General features: G+C 41.4%; 1 protein-coding gene and 1 long non-coding RNA gene across 7 annotated transcripts in view; one reads left to right on the top strand and one right to left on the bottom strand.

Moving 5' to 3' along the window:
• The window catches only part of LOC120736871 (thyroid hormone receptor alpha), a 120813-nt gene that overhangs the window by 6000 nt on the left and 90104 nt on the right, over positions 1–24709 (top strand). For all 6 annotated transcript variants that reach the window (XM_040037225.1, XM_040037227.1, XM_040037228.1 and 3 more), the window contains exon 2: positions 8509–8597. The gene's annotated coding sequence lies outside the window, so the exon portion shown is untranslated. The remainder of the gene's footprint in view (positions 1–8508; positions 8598–24709) is intronic.
• Positions 11430–24709, bottom strand: part of LOC120736881 — a 26575-nt gene continuing 13295 nt past the window's right edge. The window contains exons 2-3 of the long non-coding RNA XR_005696630.1: positions 23597–23607; positions 11430–11440 (exon numbers count right to left, since the gene is read on the bottom strand). This is a non-coding gene — a long non-coding RNA (uncharacterized LOC120736881). The remainder of the gene's footprint in view (positions 11441–23596; positions 23608–24709) is intronic.

Raw genomic sequence — 24709 nt, 5'->3', positions numbered from 1 at the left:
AGAACACTCCTTCAGTGTGTAGTGATGAATAAATGGAAGCAAAGAGACATTTTCCCCACATCTTTATTCATTTATCATTTTAAATAAAACACTGTCAGAGCCACAGCTGCGTATGAAACAAATTAATGTGGACCCCCCCCCCCCCCTTTAGTATTTCCCCAGAGTGCAAAATCCAGACCTACATACAATTACATAGGAAGCACTCTTGAGTTCCTTAAGTTATGAGTTTGGTAGCTGGTGTTTTTATTAGTTTTCAGCAGCCGTTTGAAAATGTATTCAGCTTTAAGAGTTTCCCCTCAGCTCTAACTGAACCTCAGTGCCACAGCTTAATAAATCCTTTCAAGGGTGCCTTTCATATATATTTTCTGTGTACAAGGCAACTCAGAGGATTTCATTTTATAAAGAGTTGTTTTTTTTCTTTAAGGAATATTGCTGTTCTTAGTCCTTGTAAGGGAATTACAATGAACGAGTGGATGGAAGGAATTACAAAGCAAAGAAAGGCCATGTAAGTTTAAGCATGCGTACACATACAAAGCTTTAATCCCTGCCAGCAGCTGCAGGTGACCTCTTTTTGACATCCTCATTCTCCCTCCTCTAATGCAAGGCCTGCGTCCTTTTCTGAGGTTCAGGGTTAATGTGTAGCAAGAATGGGGTGCAGGCAGGGTGAGGGGAAAGTGGCATCCCATCCACTGCCCGTCAACCCTTCACCCACTGATCCGGGCTCAGCGTGAGGGTTGCTGAGTGTGTTTGTCTGAGCTTGGTTACATAATGTGTGGAGGCAGCCGTTGCCCCAGTCCTCAGAGGTCCCTCGGCACGCTCGCATCACACAGATGTAGACGAGCGTGTGTGTTGGAGGGGTGGGGTTAAGTGTCAACATGGACCACAGAACTATTGTTTAAGTGCTTTTAGAATCAGATGGACATTTAGAATTTCACTGCAAGTAGTATTTGGGTGGCTGATGTGTTTCAGGCAAGAAAAAGTGACAACTTGAGCCAGTTTTGTCCTCTGCAATTGTAATTCAACCTGGGTAAACTAGCCTGTCTTCTCTGGGAACTCTCTGTCGACATTTTAGTGCAAGCAGCGGCACTAAAGCTGTTTTAAATAGCTCCCTATAGCATTATGGTCACTTTAACCTTCAGGTCAGTGTATTCACCTGGAAGGAGAGGTGAGAGGTCTAAGGCGACATAATTTAGATCTTTATACAGTGCGTTCTGTATGTTTACGATACACACCACACTTGTAAGAATCACAGTTTCCAAGTTCTAAGACTTTTTGTCGATATTTGATCAATAAATAAGTCGATCATGAAGAGCTTGGTGGATGTGGCAAATTGTTACCGTGACCCACTCCACACCCGTACAACGTTGATCAGAATGACATACACGTACCAAAAACACAACCTCCTTGGCAGCCGTAGTTAGTCATTAGCAGCTCTCATTCTTAGTGTACTCTTTCTGGGACCTCTAGAAGCATTTGTGGGCTTTTATTTAGAGACCGTAAATGTTTCAGTTGTCCTCAGTCTAAACGTACATGCAGATACAGCTGGCTGATAAAGTCCAATTTCACCTATGCAATCATTCTTTGGAGTTCGTTTTAACTGCAAAGCTCTTTGTATATTTTATTGTCAATAAATGAAATGCTTCCATTTCTTTACAGCAGCGTGCTTTTTCTCAACCCCAAAAGTTGTCAGTGGTTTACTTCAGCTGGAATCACTAAAAAAAACAAGAACTTTGATCAACAAGAACCACCAAGATCTTTCCAAATCACCTCCTAAAGCTGGGCATACACTCTGCGATCTTTTGTTTTGTTTTGTTTTTTTCAGTGGCGTTATTCAGCTCCTGCTGAAACTGTACAATTGAATCGCAGGGGTTAGAAGCTCGTAGGTCACGATGCAGAGTCTCGCACTATATGACCCGATGCTCTGATGTGACCTGAGTGCTCAAACTGTGCTTCTATAACATGAAGCTTATACAAAATCTGCCTCTCTGTCTTTCACTCACACAGACACGCACACCACCACCATCAGCTTTGCTAAATTGTTAATGAAAACATTGACCAGGCAGCTGTGATTGAGCAACAATGTCCATCCAACTCTTTTCACGGTTGTTGTGGTCGTGATCATTTTGTGAGGCCACATCGAAAAGGCTCGGATGAAATTGCCAAAGTTATACAAGTTGTGCCTCCATCACTTGTGTCCAGATCACACGCTGCAGTGCTGCTCCGTCTTTTCACTTTCATTCTTGTGTTTGCGCGTGCGCAGTGTGAGAGGCTGCGTTGACACTCTCACGGCAGGCGACAGGATTTCAAACAGGTTTGATTTTCTTGCAACCATACGATTGCTGGTCGTGAGGTGTTAATCGTGTCTCGTTATCCCACGTATACTTCACCATGCACGACACACGATTAAGGCAAAACTCGGGCCGATTTATTAATTTTTACTCTGTGATGTTTATAAAAATAATAATGTTAATAAGTAATTATTTAAAACAACTGAATTGAATATAGACCAGAATAAATGTGATTATGTTCCTTGCTGTAATGGAGCAGCATTCACATGTAAGCTCACATTTGTGTTTTTGTATTCAGAGAAAGGAGTGTAACGTGACACAGTCAGACGACTAATACGCAGAATGTTAATCCCTCATATAAGAAACCATATAAACCTCCAGCTTTCTCATACAAACCTGTTGAAGGGAAACACTAACATACTGCAGATGGCTTCGTTCTCTTGGAAGGATAAAGGACAAAAAGGGGCTTCCAAATAAACTTTGGCAGCCATTATCATACCTGGGCAGCAGCGCAAGTAAAAATCTGTGTGGAAACATTTTTCTAAACTTCATCAAGCCTAGCTTGGCATTTTGTAAGTAAGTAAGTAAGTAAAATTTATTTATATAGCACTTTTTAAGACGAAAACGCTGTTACAAAGTGCTTCACATAAAAACATGTCAAACGAACAATATTAGAAGAAATATAAAAGCATATCAAACAAGCAATAGTACAATATAAATATAAAATAAGACAGCATATTACCCAAATGCCTGTCTAAACAGATGAGTTTTAAGCTGTTTTTTAAAAGAGGCCACCGTGTCGATGGTGCGTAGTGAGGAGGGTAAACTTTTGTAAAATTTTGTACTGCAGCTGTTGTTGCTTATTTACCAGCTTGTACAGTAACACTGATAAATCTGCTAATCTTAAATCCTGACTGATTGACTGGTGCATTTACAGTCCAAAGTTTGGACACAAGTTTATTCAAAGCATTTTTTTTTTTGGTAAAACAGCAGTGAAGACTGTACAATGATAAATATGAAATGTAGTACACAAAGTGTGTATACAAAGAAGGCATGTTTGTGTTGACTTGGAGCCTTCTAAGTAGAGCAGTTTCACCTTTGAGCCTTACCGGGTTCTCCCAGGATAATAAATTTAACATGTCATTACCTTGGAATTCTTTCCCAACAGTTCCCATTTAGTCTGAGCTCTCGATGAGTGCTTTTCTTAAACCCTGTGGTTCAGCTCCGCCCAAGTCATCTTGGGTGAGTTGAGGTTGCTAATTGTGGACTGCAACACGGCGTTGCTCTGCGTTTTGGTCAAAGAGGCCTTACAAAGTGTGGAGATGTGTTTGGTCCAGCTCTGCTTGGACTTGAAATGCATTAAGAAGTCAAGGGTCTTTCTGTGTGGAGTCTTCATGTTCTCCCTGTGTTTGGGTGGGTTCTCCCCGGGTACTCCAGCTTCCTCCCACAGTCCAAAGACATGCAGTTAGTGGGGAAAGGTTAATTGGAAACTCTAAATTGCCCATAGGTGTGAATGCAGGAGTCAATGTGAGCAAGACTGGTTGTCTCTGTCTATGAGTTAGCCCCACCACAGATTGGCGACCAGCCCAGGGTGTACCCTACCTCTCGCCCTAATACAGCTGGGATAGGCTCCAGCGCCCCACGTGACCCTGAAAAGGATAAGTGGAAGCGAATGGATGGATGGAGGATTTGAAGTCTTCAGTTTTGTCCTATGATATAAGAACTGTAAGCACTTGTTAGTGTGAGCACACCTTTTACAAAAATAGCTGTAATGTTCTCGTTGTGTTCTGTGGGTGTTCACACACAGACTCTGGTGATTATTGAAAAGAAAGAAAGCTTTTCCACAGCTTTCTTTGGAGTCATACTTTTCTATTAAAGCAGGAACCTGCAGCTTCTGTTTAACAGAAGCTACAAACACCCACTGTTGAACTCTGCTTTATTGTTTGTGCTTGACAACCAGTTGTTGACTCCATAAAGACACTGATACAAAATATACTGCACTGAAATGAAATGCACGTTGGCCTTTATGATAGTCTGGACCTTTGTTTGAGGAAACTCTCTAACTGGAGTTTCTATACCAGTGCTGTTCACCGTGAGTTGAGTACCAGTGGTGTTAGCTGTGGAAAAATGTGAGCACAGCCCAGCTTTTTGCCTATTGTAATGAAACACATAAATAAATGAAACTAGGTGCTAGTAGTATGAAGCTGGGTTGTTTAACAAAAACCTTAAAAAAGGGACTTATTGTTAGTTATGGATACTCTTGCCCGATGTTGCAGTATTTGGCACCCAGGTGAATTGCTCCCAAATAAAAATGGCTGAACCTTGATTTAATCTTTATTGGTGTTTACTTGGTTTACAACCACCCAGTTTTGTCAGCAGAGAGGTGTGTAGTGGGTTATTGGATTAGCTTAGCTTGGAAATCAGAACCTGTCACATAGCAATCACACAATAGTTTGTTGAAACACAAACTGACGCCAGAGTGCGCCCCAGTAAGAAAACGATTCTTTCCTAAATAGTTTTCACTTGTTAATTTGGAACTATAGAAAACGGTTAAAGGTTATTAAAGACTCAGAGTAGAAACCTTCATCCTTGGTTGTCCTGCACCAAAGATTTTTCAAGAACGACCCTTTATATTTAAGGCTTCAGCTTTTATAAATAGTACTTTGTTCAGACTGTGTTACAATTACCTATTTATTACGATAGTGCTAAAGAAGATTTAACTTCCTGTAATGGCCACTGGTGACTGGCTCCATAAGTGAGTCAGTGCCAATATTAAATCTTTACATCAAAGTGCATTTTTATGGTTTTGTAGAAGAACAAAACGGTTCTGTCTGCTAAGTTTGATCTCTTAACCGTGTTTGCTGTGATGCTGCCTTTTGAAGCTTTTTTGGGGCTTGTTTTGTAATTTTCTGACACAAACATGGTTTGCTACGAGGTACTGAACACAATTCTACTATTTAGTGTGTTGCCTTGTACTGATTAGCAAACATGGATCCAGCTAATGGTTGAACGTGCTAGTTTTGGCTTATAATTTAGCACGCCACCATCTGATCTTAATAAGGTCAATTATGATTAAATCTTTCAACACCGATGGGCACGAAGGAGCTGAACACGACAAATGTTTGTCTGCTTTTGTGCCACACCTAATATTTTGCTCACTTTAATCACCTGAAGCCTCGGGGAAATCATGCATCTCGTCCGTGTGTTTCCACATTTGCTGTTACACAGTGATTGGTCAGACGGGGGCATTTTTGTCAGTCGTTCATTTCATCGTCCAGTTGTCATGTGACAGCCCCGATCACCAGTGCGGTTCTGTTCTCCTTTGAACTGCTCTGATTGGCCTGTTTCTGTGATCAGTCTTCTCCCTCCATCCTTGGATCTGTTGCAGCACAGTTGCTCTTTCTTGCAGTTGCAGCTCTCAAGGGCTTTGTGTTCTTTCAGGGGAGAGAAGAAAGACAAAATCTTAGTGAGATGAGAGAGATTTTATAACCGGCTTTTGTCTTTTGTGCCACATGCACACGCCCACATTCACTCTCTGGAACAAAGAATGGTGTCAGGAGTGGCCACAACAGGAAGTTGCCCAGGGATTAGATCAACAGTACAAGACTCTCTGAGGCCTTTGCTCCTCCCTCTGAGGGTTTGAGCAGTCCTATACAGTAAAGTTCACACTGTGAGTCTTGAAAGAATATTTTTCAGGAAGTTTGGTGTTTTCAATATCAGAGACACAAAGAGAGAGAGAGAAACTGACTGCACAGCTGGGAGATCAAAATGGGAGGAGATGGAATAAGCGCAGGAAAGATCGTGCTCCGCACGTGGATCCACAGTGATGGAAGGATTTGGGGTAGCTCCCCTGCTATTTCCAGCCCCAACTCAAAGAACTGCTGTACTCTGCTGGATTTAGTGAATATTCTCGGCTGCACCATAGCAACACTGATGGATATTTTAGGGTCACTAATTATTTCAGCTCTATTCAAAGATCATTCATAGAGTCATTGCTGTGCTTGGCTCCATCTGTCCACCAGTTCTTACATTGATCTAACTCAGTTATTATACACTAAAAGGAGTGTGTTGTAGTATTTTAACAGTCTGGCTGTTCAGCCTGACAGTGCTGTCTTTATAGTTCAGGAATTGCCATAGGCTAGCAGCTTTGCACGTCTTCTCACCTATGCAATATATTGAGCTGCGGCCAGTTCACCAGTTTGTAGATTCAATGTGTTTTTCCGCTTTCATTAAGCACTTTGGCTCGACGCCGGCAGCAGTTATTCAAAAGGAAGACTCAGGGAGAAAAGTGTTAAGGTGGCTGGTAGTGCTCCCTGATATCAGAGCCATGTGATCTGGCTTGAGGCACAACCTGTAATAAAGAGCGTTAACATCCAGATGATCAATGGATCAGGCTTTTTTTCTCCATTTTAAGCAAAAACAGCTTAGTTAATCTTGTACACACACACACAGTGGTGACCTATATTTTCTCCAGACTCACAGAAATTTAATGAAACTTAATTAGAGGCAGTGCTTTCTGGTAAATTCAGTGATTAAAAAAATCCTAATTACAACCAAACTGCTCAGTTTCACATAAGAAAACATTAAACTGAAAGTATTTTAAGCCTCACTGCTTTTTGTAACTTGACACTAGCTGTCTGTTACTGGCCTACATAGCATTAAACATAATACTGTAAGCTAACAATAAGGTTTTTATATCTCTATACATGTGTAGCACAACTTTAAACTAGTCTGTGAAAAGACTGACGGTGTATTCTACACAGCCTGGGTTTACAGGGTCCCAGACACCAAATATTTTAACTCTTGAAAGATCAGGATTTCTTCACTGCAAGTAATTCAAACCATGCTGCAAAATATCTTTGACTGTCCTCGTGTTGTGGACGGACTCATCTGTCTGATGTTTGGTGCATTTTGGCGTCTTCTTCCTGCCTTATGGTTTGTCTTTGCTGATTGGGAACACTGGACATGCTAAGTTGTTATTAAGAACAATTGAACTTGCAACATACTCACTGCTTTCGCCACTTCACCTCAAGGTAAATGTTGTTCCTTATATAGACAAGTATGCATTGGAAGGTTGGAAGCATGCAGGTTGTATTCAGATTTCCTGTTTGTTTTGAATGATTCTAATTCATTAACACATGCGTGGTGGTAAAAACAAAACAGGCTGGTGCGAAGCGGGAGTGTCAGTGCCAGCAGAGGGGACATCCCTGTATGTGCTTCTCTTATTATTGATCATTTGTGTGCATTTTATGGTAGGTAATTTACCCGAAGAACATGCAAAGAATATTAGAACTTCACGAGCGAAGAGTTTTTCTCCTGCTAACCTCAGAAATGACAAGCAAGCCATCTGGAAATACTGAAACAAAGAAGACTAAGCTGGCCAAACTAGTTACCTTTGCAGTTGGGATTTGCAGCAGCCAATGAACGGTTGAGGAGATTGAAACCACTATTCTGCAAACCTGGGGAGACGTGGCCCCCTTAAACACTAAGAATAAACGCTTGTAAGGAGGGACTACATGATACTAGAAATTTAGTAGTCGGTGCCAGTAGCGTCATTTTAAAACCGTAACGCAGATGATAAGTTCTCTAAAATGTTAACAATATATGTTTTTGACAAGCACATGAAATGGTTGCCAAGTAACCTTCTAATATTATAGTGGCATTATCTTAGCATAAAGATTTAATATTAGCTATTAAAAACAGACAAAAGTGCATTCAGACAAGTGGCATTTAGTTAGTCAGCTAATAAAGACTTTAGCCATTTGAAACTGACAAAGTGACAATTCACTCTGTTATTTTGAAAGGCAAAATGACATCTTCCTGTTTCTTCCAAATTAAAAATATGACGAGTGGTGTTGCTCAACCTCTTTCATTTCTATTTTTTTTTTTTTTTAAAACCATTTATCCAGATGCAAATTGAATTCCTTGGCTGCCCCGCTCCGAGCCTGGTTCTGCTCGAGGTTTCTTACTGTTAAAGGGAGTTTTTCCTTCCTACTGTCACCAAGTGCTTACTTGGCGACAGTATTATTGTCTATATTATTTTAGGGTCTTTACCTTACAGTAAAAAGCACCTTGGAGGTGACTGTTATTGTGATTCAGTCCTATATAAATGTAAGCATAAAGACTGGTGTTGTATAATATTTGTTAATAGAAATAATCATCTTGAAATATTTCTGTTTAATGCATTTTGCTTTTTTTTTTTCTTTCTTTTTTTGTCCAGAGTTTCTGTGAAGGAAGACGCTTTGCCACATGATGTTTTCCAGTAAATATGTTGGTGAAGAAAGCCGGCCTCCCCCTCCATTGCACCAGGTGGGTTATCTGTTATTTCGTCTTCATAGCTGAACTGTTCACTCAAATTCATGCAGGTGGTTTAAATTACTCATACTTTGTGTGCCAGTAATTGCACCAACACAGTGCTGTTCTGTAATTTTGTTGAAGTGTTTTCTTTATAATGTTAAAGATGTTCTCAAACCATGCACCTGGATGTTAAAGTGATTCCTACTATGTATGCTGCAAGGCCCAGGCTCAGGAGTGAAATTGCATAAAACTAAGGAAAAGCAGGTTAAAGAACGTTTAAATAAAACACATAATTGTCAGCAGCTCTTTTTATGTCGCCTGTATCTGTGACACAGGCTGCTGCTATGATTGGTGGTTTCCAGCAGAAACTGTAAGTGAACTCAGGGTTCTTTGGTCAGCTCTGCCCTGTGACGCCTTCAGGGCAGAGGGCTGAGCATGTTCAGACTACAGCTGAGAAACGTTTCTGCCACTGAAAGGTCTCAGAGAGAACTTTTTAATTAGATTGTGAGATGTGCTTTTTTTGTGAGATTCTTTGCCTTTTTAGTGTTTGGGAGATTTTTTCTTTTCTGCAATAATGAGGACAGCATCTGCTGCAGCATAAAGAGCATGCTCGTGTTGCAGTGTTAACATACAAAGCAAAATCAAACTCAGCTGCTTTTCATTTGGTTCCCCCCAAAAAAGTCTTTGTTATATTTGTTACATTAGCTTGTCTGCATACACTGTAGCTTTTTTGGCAAATAAGCAGAATAAGTTTTCTTTAAAAAGTGAATGTCTGCTAAACAAGAATAAACTCTCAAATCTGTATATTAACTTTTTTTAAAGGTGTGATAAAAAGGAAGAGAGACTGTAATTGTGATAAGAGGAAAGGTGTTTTGCAGTGCAACACAACTCATACAATAATATAAAGGTTGAAGGTAATCAAACTGTTAGAGTCTACACAGTATGGATTCCTTATCTTTCTCTGTGTGCTGTAAATTTCCGCCTGCTCTTGTACCTCCTCGTTAGCTCTGCTGAGTGACTGTGGGGAAGGCAAAGCACAGAGAGCAGTGCAGCAGCAACACTCAGCCAGATGTTCTCTGATGCGATTCCCCACAACAGGACATATTGTGATCTGCCATACTGTGTAATTGATGTGATTTTTAATTTTAGTTCTCACGTAGCCTCAAATCATTTTCACACCACTGAGTCCCCCATGATGCACATTTACAACACACGTTCAGCCCTTCCTGCCTTCTCATTATCCTAATTTCCTCACAAGCAACCAAAATCTCAACCAGCTGATGTGCCAGCGTTATTCAGGAGTCAAATGTAATTAGGGTTGGCCTTGAAAACGCTCACTCACCACCTTGTAACAGCAACCCAGCTGTGTGGCTCATGCTTTATGCAGAACCTGCTGCACTGTGGTCATGCAGATGTGGTTTGGAACTCTTCCCCTTTAAGGCACAGTTGGACTGGCTGAACAGGGAAGCACCACAGTCAAGTACATTTATAAATATCAAGCAAAGCCACAGTTGACATATAAAGTGTGTGTGATGGTGTTGGTTGTTTCTTTTTTGTTTTGTTTGCATGCATTGAAAGCAGTAGACAGGGTGAGCAAGGCCCCAGCACACAACAGAGTAGGCCTCAATTTAAATATACCCTGATAACATTATGACCACCTGCCTAATGTTGTGTCGGTCACCCTTTTGCTGCCAGACCAGCTCTGACCTGCCAAGACATGGACTCCACCAGATCTGTGAAGGTGTCCTGTGGTATCTGGCACCAAGATGTTAGCAAGAGTGTTCAAAGCCATCTTCCCTCATTGCTCCGTGGTCCAGTTGTGATGCTCATGTGCCCATTTTTGGTGCTCGCAGTGGCGAGCAGTAGTCAGCATGGACACTCTGACTGGTCTACGGCTACACAACCCCATACACAACAAACTCTGATGTGCTGTGTAGTCTGAAGCCTAACTCGTCTGTTGGATTGGACCACAGAGGCCAGCCTTTGCTCCACCATGACCCTGTTGCTGGTTCACCACTGTGCCACTTTTGATAAATACTGACCAACGCAGAGTGGGAATACCCCACAAGACCTGCAGATTTGGAGATGCTTTGACCCAGTTGTCTAGTCATCACAATCTGGCCCGACTCGCACAAATCCGCATACTTGGCCATTTTTTTCTCCTTCTAACACGTCAAGTCTGAGGACAAAATGTTCACTTAATACATCCCACCCACTAACAGGTGCTACAATGAAGAGATAATCACTGTTATTCCATTCACCTGATCGCCTGATCAGTGTGTAGTATAAGTTATAATAAGACTTTTCACCAAATGACTTACTGTATTTGAAAAGAATGGTTTACAATAAGAATTACTGGTGTTTGTATTCAAAGTAGGTGGGGCCCAGCTGCCTGCACCTCTCACAGTAGGGAGTGAGGCACATCAGGGGGAGCAGCAAGGCTTCTGTGAATGCTTTTAAAGCTGTGACAGTCTTTTGCATCCTGAGCTCAATCAAACCAAAGGTACAGGATAGACGGACCTTTCTTGCTGATTAGTTAAGGAAACTGTCTGCAAGTTTTTCTTTTGTAACATAACAGCAAAAATGTTATTTGTAGGGACATTTGGATCAGATATCAGTCCAACCTTACTCAGAAAGCTAGATCAATAACAAGTTGGTCTATATTTAAGAAACATATACTACAGAAACACAGTACAATTAGTTCTACACTGTTTATGATGCTGACAGATGGTAGTTTCAAATTTGTCATCTATAAACACAGAGTGTAAGATTTATTCTGCTCTCAACCTCCAGTGTCCTTCAGTGTTGCGTATTTTGGTTGTGAGGATTCAGACCCTGACCCAGTGACAGAAATACTTCAGCCTATATCAAAGAAGAGGTGCTACTGCACATTTATAATGACATTTTTTTGTGTTTTACCAAGTGTGGAGAAATAAAAGCATGGCCTACTTTACTCTCAGGCACATGTTTCAAAAACCTTTGAAGGTCACCACATATGCAGACGGCTGCACTCTCTAATGGTCATGGTAACTACCTTAGAACTACCTTTAACTACCTGGATGTCAAAGAGTTCATTCATTTCCACACAAAGTGCTCACTGCAAGAGCTTTTTTTTTTTTTTTTTTTTTTTTAACATTAAAAAACACATTACTCACAGAGTACGTCATGAAGCTTGTCAGGTGCTCCTTTTACAGCTTCTTCAGATTCTTTGTCTTCACCCGTGCTGCCCAGCCTCCACCTGTAATGGCCTGCTAATGGGGGCACATCCTGCATACAACTTAAACTGTCCTCTGACCGTCTCGGCTTTCTATACTTTTAGTTGATCCACAGTGAAGCAAAGACAGAATTCATTGTCTGTTAAGTGCAGCTGCTGCAGAGTTATATACTGCATTATGCGGCTGGATAAGACTACACGTCTCTGGAGCAGGGATCGCAAGTTCGATTCCCACCTGGTATCCAGTAAGGGTCCTGGCAAGACCCCCCATGCAAAAAAACAAAACAGCCCTGGAATGGCTCCTGTATGTCTGCAGCCTGTCCGCAGTTCAGGACACAAGCATTTCACTATATGTTGTACTGTGTATGTGACATATAAAATTTGTATGCTGGCATGGACGGGGCTTTTGTAATTGTGGCTATATTTCTCATTTTGTTTACTGGTTTTGATGGGGTTTAACTCATTACCCCTTGAAAGCCTACTATGAGTAACCCCAGAAGCTCTTTTCTGAGCTAAACAGTTGCTGTCATATTTCAGACCTGCTCATAGTACAACATGACTGGGTTTGTATCAGCCGTTAGTGAGGGTATGAAACAAAAAAGAAGAAATTAGTGAGGCTGGTCTCTGCCTATGCAGCCGCCCTTGGAAAACTCCAGAAACTATGAGTAATGATCAACAAACCACAACTTTATTGACAAATACTGAGGCATCAGAACGGGAACAGGGGAGGCTGTTACATGTTGTGTTTCTGGGAGAAAGAGTTAAAGCCGGTTATCTTTGAATTTGTTGTACAAATATATAAATGTCAAAGAAGCTGAATTATTTCAGAGTCTGACCAAAAAAAATCTGTCTTTACTCACAAAACTAAAGAAATGTAAAACAAACTTGGAGATCAGCTTGATGGTGTGATTTCTTTATACTCTGTGATCGTTTCCCTGTAGTCACTTTGCATGATTCTCATTTAGATTGAAATTAGTTTTGATTCATTTACATTTTCATTTGCACCTTTCGCCACGTATAGCTTTACCAAAGAAGACTGATTAAAATCCATCTGGGTTTTCTCACATTGGACATAAATTAGATGAAGCTTTACAGTCACTTGCTGGAAGCTGGTAATGCCTTTGAAGCGTTTTCATGAATGCCAAATATCAGCAGGGTGCTTTCTGCACAAGCTGGAGAAGATTTTACATGCTGTACAATTGCAAATCGACTTCATTATGATAAGACTTTGACTTCTTTTTCACACTCGTGAGAATTAGTATATTTCAGCATGTTTGATGTATTGTTCATTTAGCCTAATATGTTTAGCAGACTGTGTGCTGTGTATGAGTTTAGTTCATCCAAAGGTCATGTGATGATGCCCCCCCCCATCGCCAGCTGATTGGCTGAAGAGTAGATATGAGAACAGGGGAAAGAAAAACTCCTTGTCGCAGCCACATTGACTCCAATAGGAAATAACTCCAACAAGCAGGCACTCAACTGCTTGGGATTACCAGAAGTATGGGTAATAAGTAGCACTGAAGTAGGAAACCAATAGCACTTGCCATTTTGTCAATATTTTTGTCTGAAGTGCCTACATAAGAAGCCTGAATCAGTAGAAAACTATGTCCATCACACCACAGTTGCAGGAAAACCATTTGTTGTGTTGACAGATCTCGGGGGTTTCTCACTATTTTGTCATTCACAGGCAGCTCCAGAGTACATCAGCATTCTGCGTGAAACCGCTGAACAGAATCCCTGTAATCGTTTTTTACCTGAGGGATTTCAGTTGCATGAGCTGGTGTGTTATTCAGTAATCCCTCACATTTCCCGAGCAGTTTTAAAAAATAAAAACAATCTCAACAGAGAATCGTTCGAACAAAACGCGTATTTGCACACTTGTTCACACAGGAGATCAGAGCCGCTGAAGACAGCTTCTGCCCATGGGTGATATCCTCATTCACATTTCTCTGCTTCCAGTGTGTGATGTGATTAGGGCCGCACCCCAGCTGTGCATCAGAATATCCTCAGGGGAAACCTGTTGGTTTCTCCCAGCATGCTTTTAGAGTGGTAGTGGGGGAGGGAGGGTCACACCGTGGGGGTCCTCACAGAGCAAAAATGTTTATTTTCCAGGAAGGAAAATAATTTTAGTTCTTGACTCTATTCTTAATGAGCAATGGAAAAGGACCTATTGTACTCATTTCCCGCTGTAAGTTTTTTTTTGTTTGTTTTGTTTTTTAAACATTTGAACTCTACTAGAGTAGCTTTGCATGAGTCATGGCTCAAAATAATCCTTATTTATCTTATACTGGCACTCCAGTACAGCCGCCGGACTGGTCTGAAGCTCGGGGGCCAGAATCAGGTCAGTGAAGGAGTAAAGTTGGACCACTGGAAAAACAACAACTTTTTGTTGTCCTTTTGAGGAGTGGGGGCTTTACGGCGGTTTACTGGTCCGACACTCTTGGGCTGTATGGGCCCTAAACTGAGTTTGACAGCCCCTGTGTAAAACAAAAGCATCAGACTTTGTGCTTTTATGAGTACACGGCTGTTTGTCTTTTGGATGGATTTTGGATCTTTCAACACACCAATGGAAACTTCGTTGAAACAGGTTGGGTTTTGGGGTTGTTTTGTATTTAGGTATTTTTGTCCTTTGCTTCTTGTTGTTGTTTTTATTTGCAGCGACAGACTGTGATCATTGCTAGATACATGGCTGCGTGTCAGAAAGCCCATCTGACTCAGGCTGACAGTCCTTTCCATCTCTCCACATTCTAAATCCTCAGCAGTGACTTTTGCGGCTTCAGGCGCGTCTTTGATTGCTACAATTTGGATCCATTTTCCTGGTTGCTTGTGAAATTGGAAACAGCTGGCAAACACCAGAACAGAGCAGCGCATGTGGCTCTAATATAAATGATCTGCTGTCACCAGAGACCCGAGAACAGGAAAAGACGAGCTGTTGGTCTCGTAGAATATCAGAAGGGGCTGCCGCTTGTGAAATTGACAGTATTGCCACTTGATATGTCCATGTCGGTGATTTTTTTTCCGGGGCTGCCTCATAAATATTAATCATCTCAGCTGTTAGTCAGCAAGTGCAATCTCAGTGTGAGATTGAGATGAACTCAGAGAAACAATTAGCAAATTAAAAAAGATGAGCTTGTTTGTAGGGCTGTGCGATATGACCAAAATCTCATATCCCAATATAAGAATTCTATCCTCACGATAACGATATAAATCACAAAAATTTAACATTTTCTGTAAATTCTGTGAATCTCGGGCAGCTCGACTTGCGTGAAGTGTTTCCAGCTGCGCGTCCTTTACCCGGAGTCAAGTGTTTTAACCGATGCATGAAACGATACATTTTTAGCGAAGGTGTTACCGTTGCTGTTGCTAACGACAACGCATAAAAACAGGCGCTTGTCCGTCCGTAGTGTGGTTATATTAAGTATAAGAGAAAGAGAGAACTTTAAGACTTTAATATAGCCACTACAGTGACCATCAAAATGATGAAAAAATATTGCCGTAAACAGTTTATTTTGCGACACCACAAAACAAACGATAGCATAAAATGAAACTATAGACGTTTTTATATCGTCATCTGATATATATCGTTATATCGAACAGCACTACTTGTTTGTTTTCTCTGGCTAGTTGCTTTTTTCTCGGGGTATCTGGGGAGTCTCAAATATTAATAAGCATAAACAGTCCATGAATGTGAAAATAAAGTGGAATAGCAGCTTCAGGTGTGAAACTTTTGTTCATTGTCATTTTGTTTATTTTGCGTTTGTTCTAAAAGAAGCACTGAGTAGCACCAGAGCCAACGCCGAGCTGTGAAAATGAGAGAATATGCATGTCTGCAGTGGTGGAAGGCTAGCTATTGCATTAGCATAATAACTAATTAGATACAATTACAGTCTATTGCACGTTGTTCCATTGAGGTTTTATTCACATGCTAATCAGGGTGTTTCAGCATGTACCGACATTAATAGCTGTAAATAATGAGATTTTGATAATAGAATATTTCCATAAAAGATTCTTTTATGGAATACAACTTTACATGTGCGTTATAATAACATCATGTGTTTTTTATCAATGTGTATCAAATTAAAGAAGTACATTTACTGTGCCATGAAAAAGGATTTAGTGCTTCCTGATTTCTTCTTCTTTGAGCTGACTCTATGGGTTGCCACAATAGATCATCTGCTTCTGCCCTGTCCCATCTTTCCTCTGCATTTCCTCCTTCACTACATCCACAAAGCTCATCTGAGGACCTCCTCTTCTCCTCCTGCCAGGCAGCTCCATATTCAGCATCCTCTGATATATCCACCATCCCTCCCCTGCACATGTCCAAAGCATCTCAGCCTTACCGCCAAACTGCTCACCCTGAGCGGTTCCTCTGATGTACTCATTTCTAAATCTGTCCATTCTTCTCACTGCCAATGAAAATCTGAGCATCTCCACCTCGGCCTGCTGTCTTTATGTCAGCAACACCGTCTCCAAAGCACACATCGCAGCAGGTCTCAGCACCATCTTGCAAACCTTATTCACTCTGCTGCCATCCTTCAGTCACAAATAAACCTCTGACACTCATCTCCACCTTGCTCACACTCTTCCTGTCCTCTATTGTGCACCGTCTGTTACTTTAGACAGCTTCACCTGTCTCACTTTTATTTACTCCTGTAATCTGTCTTGCTTTTACTGACTTTCATTCTTCTTCTCTCCAGATCATACCCCATCCTCTCCAGGCTCTTTTCCACCTGCTTTCTACTCTCACTGATCACAATGTTGACTACTATCATAGTCCGCAGAGAGCCTTGCCTGACCTCATCAGTCAGCCTGTCCATCACCACTGCAAGTAAAAAGGGGCTCACAGCCGATCCCTGATGTGATCCCACCGCCTTGAATCCATCAGTCACTCCTACTGCACGCCTCACCAGTGTATCCGTCCTGCCCCACCTTCACATACTCCTCTGCCAATCATGCAGTACCACACTTCCTGTCTTGGCACCCTATCATACGCTTTCTGTTGATCCACAAATACACAGTGCAGCTCCTTCTGTCCACTGTCCTCTGTCCTAGACACTCGATACCTCTGAAGGCATGCCACCTGGACCAACCATCTTCTAATCCTCTGCACTTCCTCGCTGACTGTCCTTTTTTTTTTTTTTTTTTTTTTAAGAAAAAGGGATTTTAAAAACCCCCATTGATGAGTGCTGACAAGACGAAACATTATTTGCATTTCTTGATATCATGCAGAAATATATGAAAGTTGAAAGAAATGTTTGTCTATGTTTGTTATTGCTGAGCCTGTAACCTTAGTCTGTTTGCACCATCTAAGCACAGCCAGCGATTGTTTCAAAGCCGCTACACTGACATTTACCTTGCAGACAAATAAAAGCTCAGTGAGATGTCATGCTCCTTTGCTTCCATATCCCTGTGAGTGAGTAAGAACCGACAGCTTTACGCCGTCACGTGTCGTAGTTTCCCTTAAAACGTTTGTGCTCATCAGACTCATCGTGCCATATTTTTCTGCGCTTGGACGAGTCGTGACTGAGGCGCCAAATGCTTTGACAACACAACAAACAGCCCAGCTCATTTAAAAAAACATTCAGCAGCATGAAGAATTAATGAAGCAGATCTGGGTATCCAGTGTCTTTGAGCTATGCCTGCTCATCTGTTCCAGGCCTTGTTTACAAAACCATAAAATGCTGCGGGGTAGATCTGGATACTGGCTTAAAGCCCAGATGATACGGGTAAAGTGCACCACAAGAAAAGCCTTGTTCCCATCTAAGGGTAAGGCCCCCAACCCTAAAAGAAAAGAAAAAATCACTGTCATGAGAACTGTCCTCCTTTTAGCTTTTGCATCTCTCTTTTTTTTTTTTTTAAACTTATTTTTCCTTTTCCTTAAGCTATCAGAGAGAATCTGTCATCAGGCTGCGGTCAACCTTTGATTGTTGATATTGATGCTTTTGCTGGTTACATCTGTCCAGCTGTGATTGGACAGTTGCTTGGACAGTATCAAACTCGGCTGAGTTGTCACGTTAAACAAAGACATATTGCTGTGCTGTTGTTAAAGACGCATTCATAGGTGGAAAAGACAACACACAGAGTAGTGAAGCTAATAAGTCAGACATCGTAAGTGGGTCATTGGCTGTTTGAAAACACTGACGCTTCACTGCTCGGTCCTGAATAGGATTTTTCAGAGTTGGCTTGTGAGAGAGAGTGGACATGACAAGAGACAGAGAAGCTGCCCTGTTTCAGGAACAGTTCCCTGGGCTTGCTGAGAAAAGTCATTGAACACATTGACATAGATGCATTGGATGGAAGTAGAAGATTTGATTTGCTTTGATGTTTCAGATATCGCCCTCTAATGTAGCTCAGTATCAAAAAGACCTCAGTAATGTTATGTAAAGCTGCCTAACTGAAGATTTTTCTCAGGGCGCCTTATCTGTGACAGCAAGTTAATCAGTCACTGAATTAATGACAGCAGCTGTATCAGCAGTGCTATCACTGCAGTTTTCCATTATATTATACAGTACATTATACCGACTCTGTAATCAGAGTAATGTCTGTGACTGTTCCTGTTTGCCATCAGCTCTAAAAATGATAAACAAAACAGAAAATGGTGTCTGAGAATGGAAAGGGATATGATCTTCATCTGGATTTTAAATAAAATTTTTATGGATTTTATGGCAGCAGATTAGCAGTTAGTTGAACTCTGCATAAATGGAGATCATGGTGTGGAGGTTTTGGGTTTGGTTTCTTGATGAGTTAAGTGAAGGTGAAAAAGTTTTTATTGGTGTTTCCATTTTGAAACAGTGCTGGTATTTGCTTACGAACAGTGTTGGGTAAGTTACTTCAAAATAGTAACTTAGTTACATTACTAGTTCTCTCAAAAGTAACTCCGTTACTTCAAGTTACTCGTTACTTTCAAAGTAACTAGTTACTAGGGAAAGTAACTTTGGTTTTACTCAGAATTCTCTTGTTAATGTGTTTCTTCCATAACTTTGCCAGTCTTCTAGCTTGCTTACTTGCCACAAGTGCACTGTGCCACCTACCAATAGAAAGGAAAAGATAATGTGCACATTTCCACGAAAGAAATCCCACGCCTGGACCGTCATTGACTGCTGCCATGATTCTAGCCTACGTCACAGCGTCATGTGCGCCTTTTACATCCAATACAAAAACTGCAGTTGTGGTTCTTTCGATTGTACTCAGAACTCGGAAATTCAGCCTTCTGAATAGGAAGATGTAGGTAACACCAGACTGCAGATGAGCTGCATACATGGCTGGACTGGGACAAAAAACCGGCCCGAGCATTTTGACTAGAGACCGGCCCGCCATTATAGGAAAAATCATAAAGCCTTTGAATGAAAATAAACACTGTTGTGACAGTGATGTACACTGTTTTGATGGTATATATGCATCAATCTATCAATCGTTTGTTGTAAGATTCAGATAATTATTTTTTAAAAGCGAGACATTTTAAATGAGAATAAGAAAGAAAAGTATTTCTTTGTGCCCCCCTCTCCCTGTTAATGCCCTACCTGCTCCCCTGGCAACACTTTGCTAGATCCGCACCTGCACAGTTACCAGCTGTCAGCTACCTAAAAAAGGATCTTGGGGTTATTTGTCTCTCAGAAACAGTTCATAACTTCCCTTCAACTCATTCATGTCACCTAAAAGATAAACCTGTTTCTCCATCAGCTGTTCAGCTCTGATGATCCAGTAAGGACATCTCCTGGTTTCATCTTCATGTTTCCCTCTCACCAGATAACCAAACCATATCATGACCAGCAGCTTTACAGCTGTGGCTCCAGCAAACATCAGCTGATACTAGAAATTAATATTAAATAAATTCTAACAATAGCTGATCAGCTTAAACGTGCTGCTGTTGTTTAGCACGACATCCGCTGGTTTCCTCTTTCGGCGCAAAGTGAGCGATAAACAAACAAGAGAGAAAAGCCGATCAGCTGATCATTGATCAGTTTCATGATTGAAGTAGAAACGGGAGAGGGAGGGGGAGAGAATGAGAGAAGAAGAGGCAGCTGTGCAGCAAAGACACAGAATAACTCCAGCTTTGTGCCTTTTTTCATTGTGGCTGAATTACGGGACAAACTGTTCCTTTCCACCTCAATAAGAAACGCGTAACATTTTCTCTGAATACCAGACGGGACGGTTGGCAACTCTAATAACTTATGAACAAAATAAAATGCAACATCATTAACTTCATAGCACCCACCCAGCTGTATAGAAACTCCCTCATGCTAGCTAGCACGCAGTATGGAAAAAGTCAGCACAACGAAAATAAACTCCACCTAAACTTGGTTCATATCTGACCCAGATAGACTGCAGGTCATAACTTCTTACCTGAAGTTCAGTTCACACTTGTACCGGCGGCCGCCTCGGGTCTCTTTTCCTTCTGCGTCCCCTTTCCCTCATCCACCTGCTGGCCTCCACCACTTGCTAATGTTACTGAATCTGTGGAAGCTCCGCGATAGCCACCACACGAAGTAACGAGTAACGACCCTATCTAAATCCCAGTAACGAGTAACGCGTTCCTGATTTTGGCATAACTAGTTACCGTGCTCGTTACCACAATAATAACGTAGTTACTGTAACGCGTTACTTAATAACGCGTTAGTCCCAACACTGCTTACGAAACTGCCATGTCCATTAAACTGAGCTTCAGGTCAAAGCACATTAAGGTGACCATTTAAGGACTCTGTTCAAGTATTCAAAAAACCCTTTGTTTGCTAATGACTCTGGATTCTTACCTATCAAAATGCAATTATTTTTAAAAGAGCTCATCGTCTTTGGACTTTTCCCAAATGATTCAGTCAGTTGCACCCTTCCATATAGCACTACCAGGTCATTTCTGCAAATGCCGTGGGAAACTGCTTTAGGGTTGGTGAGAGGTATAAACCCAGCCAGTAACGTGTCAAGAGCCCTAAACTAAAGTCCCATCTACATATGAAGAGATTTTCTTGTTGTGCATTGCTTTGTAGCTGACACTTGGGCAGTTGTAGACATTGCAGGGGGAAGCTGTGTTGGTAGGTAGATCACTTCATTTTCTTGCATCAACAGTGAGAGGAGCTTAACTCTGTAACCACTTAGATCGTCTCACTAATGATTATTGTGCCATTCCATCATCTCTGGTATTCAATTCAGTTCAATGCAGTTTTATTCATACAGCTCCAAATCACAACAACAGTCGCCTCAAGGCGCTTTATATTGTAAGGTAGACCCTACAATAATACATACAGAGAAAAACCCAACAATCATATGACCCCCTATGAGCAAGCACTTTGGCGACAGCGGGAAGGAAAAACTCCCTTTTAACAGGAAGAAACCTCCAGCAGAACCAGGCTCAGGGAGGGGCGGGGCCATCTGCTGCGACTGCTGGGGTGAGAGAAGGAAGACAGGATGAAGACATGCTGTGGAAGACTGAGATTATTGTTTCAGTTTCTGTAGTCACAATGTCTCCTGCTTATTTCCATCATCCACCCGGAGCCAAGCATTCTGAGTCATTCTGTTTCATAACAGTAGCAAGAACAAAATTGGCCGGTGTGCACGATTCAAGAATCTGATAGTTTGTTTTTTTGTTCAGGGTAAGAAAGGGTAAGTGAAGTTTATATTTTTCCTTTTATGTTTCTTTTTAAATGATGGCTTAACCAGGAGCAGCGAGCTTTCATAGTGACACTGCTTTGACACCTTGTGTGACTTCAATGAGCTTCCTGTGGAGAGAATGCTTCACCGAGCGCAGAACAAGGAAAATAAAATGGATTTCAGTGTGGCTTGATCCGTTCGGAAAATGGGAACAGATCTGATGAGCGATCCTTCTAAAAGCGCTTTCATCATGGCTCGATGTGAGACTTTTTGTGGCTGTTTTTTCCCCTCGGCTGTGTGAGTGTCAGAGTGACACTTAAGAAGCAGACAGAGATGAAGTGCTCCCACCCTACAAAGTGCAGTCTCATTATCTCGGGCATGTCAAAAAGCCGCCTCTTTCTGAGGGCTTCTAACTGCTGCCCTTTATGCATTTTTTTTTTTCACACCAAAGCAACGGCACTTTAAAAACCCATTTAAAGCAAAAAATGTTCCACAAACGAGACTGATGTGGCACCCGCTCCTTGCCATTATTTATGCTGTGGAGAGAAAATGACTGGCTGAGTGGAACTCAGCCTTGGCTCTCGAGAGGATCACAGCCACGTTCCACTTGGTAAATTACAGAAGGGCATATTTGCATTTAATAAAACGTCATTGATGTTGCCTCAGAGCTAAATGAGATAACTTTTCGTACACGCCTTAACCCCTTAAGCCCAAAGCTACCTGGAAAAGTCATCCCAGCATTCAGCCGGGAAGTATGAGGTATGAACAGGTCAATGGATATGAGAAATTAATCAGTACTGGTAGTAGCAGTTGTAGTATAAAGGTGAGTGAGCAACCCTTTAAAGTAGTACAGCTTTAGTTCATACTTACCCTTTTTGTAATTTCCTTGTATGTCTGGATCAAATTTTTATACCACTTTAAAGCACAAAAACAATATATTTTTTCGACAATAACACAGAATTCAGCATTATAGTTTTATATTGATACAGTTTAAGTTGCAAAAACATAAAGCGTTGTGAGTCATCCCACTGTAGTCTCACATAACCCCTTCCACCTTTCTCCTTGCACTTCAAGCTCGCTCAAGTTTGCCTCGAGTTACACGGCTAGTCCAGCAATCACTCTTTCCAGTGAATTACAGTTTGTTGTGCATGGAGTTGCATAGCCATAGACCAGCCGGGTTACTGACCCCTGTTTGCTGCTGAAAGCACAAACAGTGGACATGTGAGCATCAGATTTGAACCATAGAGCGATGGGAGAAGGTTGGCTGGTCTTTGCTTTTTGCTTACTTGGGGAACACCTGGCACCAGGATGCACTATGGGAAGAAGGCAAGCTGGCAGAAGCAGTGTGATACTTTGAGCAACCTTCTGCTGGGAAACCTTGGGTCCTGCCATCCATGTGGATGTTACTTTGTTACCACCTAGCACCTAGTGTTGTTGTAGGTGATGTGCAACCTTTCATGCATATGGTATTTCCTCATGGCTGTGACCTCTTTCAGCAGTAAAGGGACCCTGACACAGAGCAAAAATGTTCAGGAATGGTTTTAGGAGCAGAGCAACGAGTTTGAGGTGTTGACTTCACTTCCAAATTCCCAGATCTCAATCCAACTGAGCATCTTTTCACTTTCCAAAAAGAAAAATTCCAGTCTACAAAGAAACAATATTTGGTAGATGGTCATAATATGTTTGTTTTTTGTCTTCATCCACATCTGGAAGCTTTGTAGGATTTGCATGTGCAAGCTAAGATGTGTGTGTGTGTTGCACATTTGGGAGAATTATTTTGCCTTTGAGCGTTTGGAAAGGAGAGCTGTATGTTATTCCCCTTTTGGCAGCTTGAGCTCTGTTTTCAAATAGTTGCTATGCAACCATTAGAAAAACCTCTCCAGCTAATTCATATACATTTTATATCTATGTCCACTCTATTTTCCCCCTCGTCCTCCTCATCCTTACCTCTGTTTCTTGTTCCAGGCGTGTACTGCTTGTTTTCTTCTTGTTCCCGTTAGGAGGGCCAAATGATCCGCCCATCCTTTGGCTCTCCTGCCTCTCCTCCTTTCTCATCTTTCTGCCAGGCGGCTCTGCTCTCTGTTTTGATCTGGATGCTGGTGAAGCATCCAGTGTCAGTATATGTGTATAATGGTGTGGAGCACACACATCTGTGTGTGGCTGTCCCCTTACTGTACGTGTGGATGTTTGTCCTGCTTTGGGCTGCTTGTATAACTATTCTCTGTTCTAATGGAGGCACAGATGGAGAAAGCTACGTGAAACCAGCTTTCTGTCTGCATGAAAACTCGTCACTCAGCAAATATTGACCTTTGACTCTGGTTCAGAATGTAAGCAACGAATTGTCATTACAGTCTAAGCAAATAATGGAGTTTGAGTCTATGCAAGGTTCTGTTATCAGTGATTATTAGTTCAGTAATCCTTTTGTACACTCCATGTATAAATCTGTACATGACAGAAATTACACAATACATCGCTGCACTGTTAGAAATGACAAGAGTCTAGCAGGTTACACTACCTTCCAAAAGTATTTGGACAGTTTTTGAAAGTTGTTGTTGTTGTTGTTGTTGTTGTTATTATAAAAAAACACAGCTTATCTGGGCATCAGTTTTCACATAATTTCTAATAATGTTGTTGAAATGGAAACTTTACTGACTTCTCATAATTCCTCAGAAATGTAGCTTCCTGTTATGAGATGTGCTCAGTTGGTGGTGAGGTGCTGTGTACCTTTCTGAATTCAGCCCCAACACTCCTACCTATGAGTTGTTTCCTCCTTATTTTCAATGGGCTTCCCCCAGAAGTCACCTTGAGGAAAAACTACCTCCTTTGTCAGGCGGCACATGGAGAGATGGGTTTCACGTTAGAGAGAAAAAATGGCAAGGAAAGATAAACCCCCACGTATAAGCTTAAAAACACTACAAAAGACCAAGGATAAAGGAGGATTAGAACTGCCTAACTTTCAGCACTACTTCTTAGCCAACAGGCTTCAATTTATCTCAGGATGGCTAAAACATACCCTCTTAGATGAACCTTGGCTAGATGTAGAATAATCACTTTGCAATAATCTAGAGATTTCAGATCTACCATTTATCAGCTCAAACATCCAACGACCTGAATGCTTCAAAAGCGTCAACATCAGCTCTTCTCTGACAGCATGGTGGGAGTTTCTAAAATTGACGGAGTCTTCATTAATCCCATGCAAACGTACACCTATCTGGAACAACCCTGACATATTACAAAACAATAATATGATAAACTTTCCAGATTGGAGTGGTAAAGGAATCAAATACTTAGAACATATACTAGAAGGAACAGAATTTATTTCATTTGA

The sequence above is a fragment of the Simochromis diagramma genome, unplaced genomic scaffold (genome assembly GCF_900408965.1).
Source record: "Simochromis diagramma unplaced genomic scaffold, fSimDia1.1 OVJJ01000516.1, whole genome shotgun sequence".
NCBI lineage: Eukaryota > Metazoa > Chordata > Actinopteri > Cichliformes > Cichlidae > Simochromis > Simochromis diagramma.
This window is presented reverse-complemented; position numbering and strand designations above follow the sequence as displayed.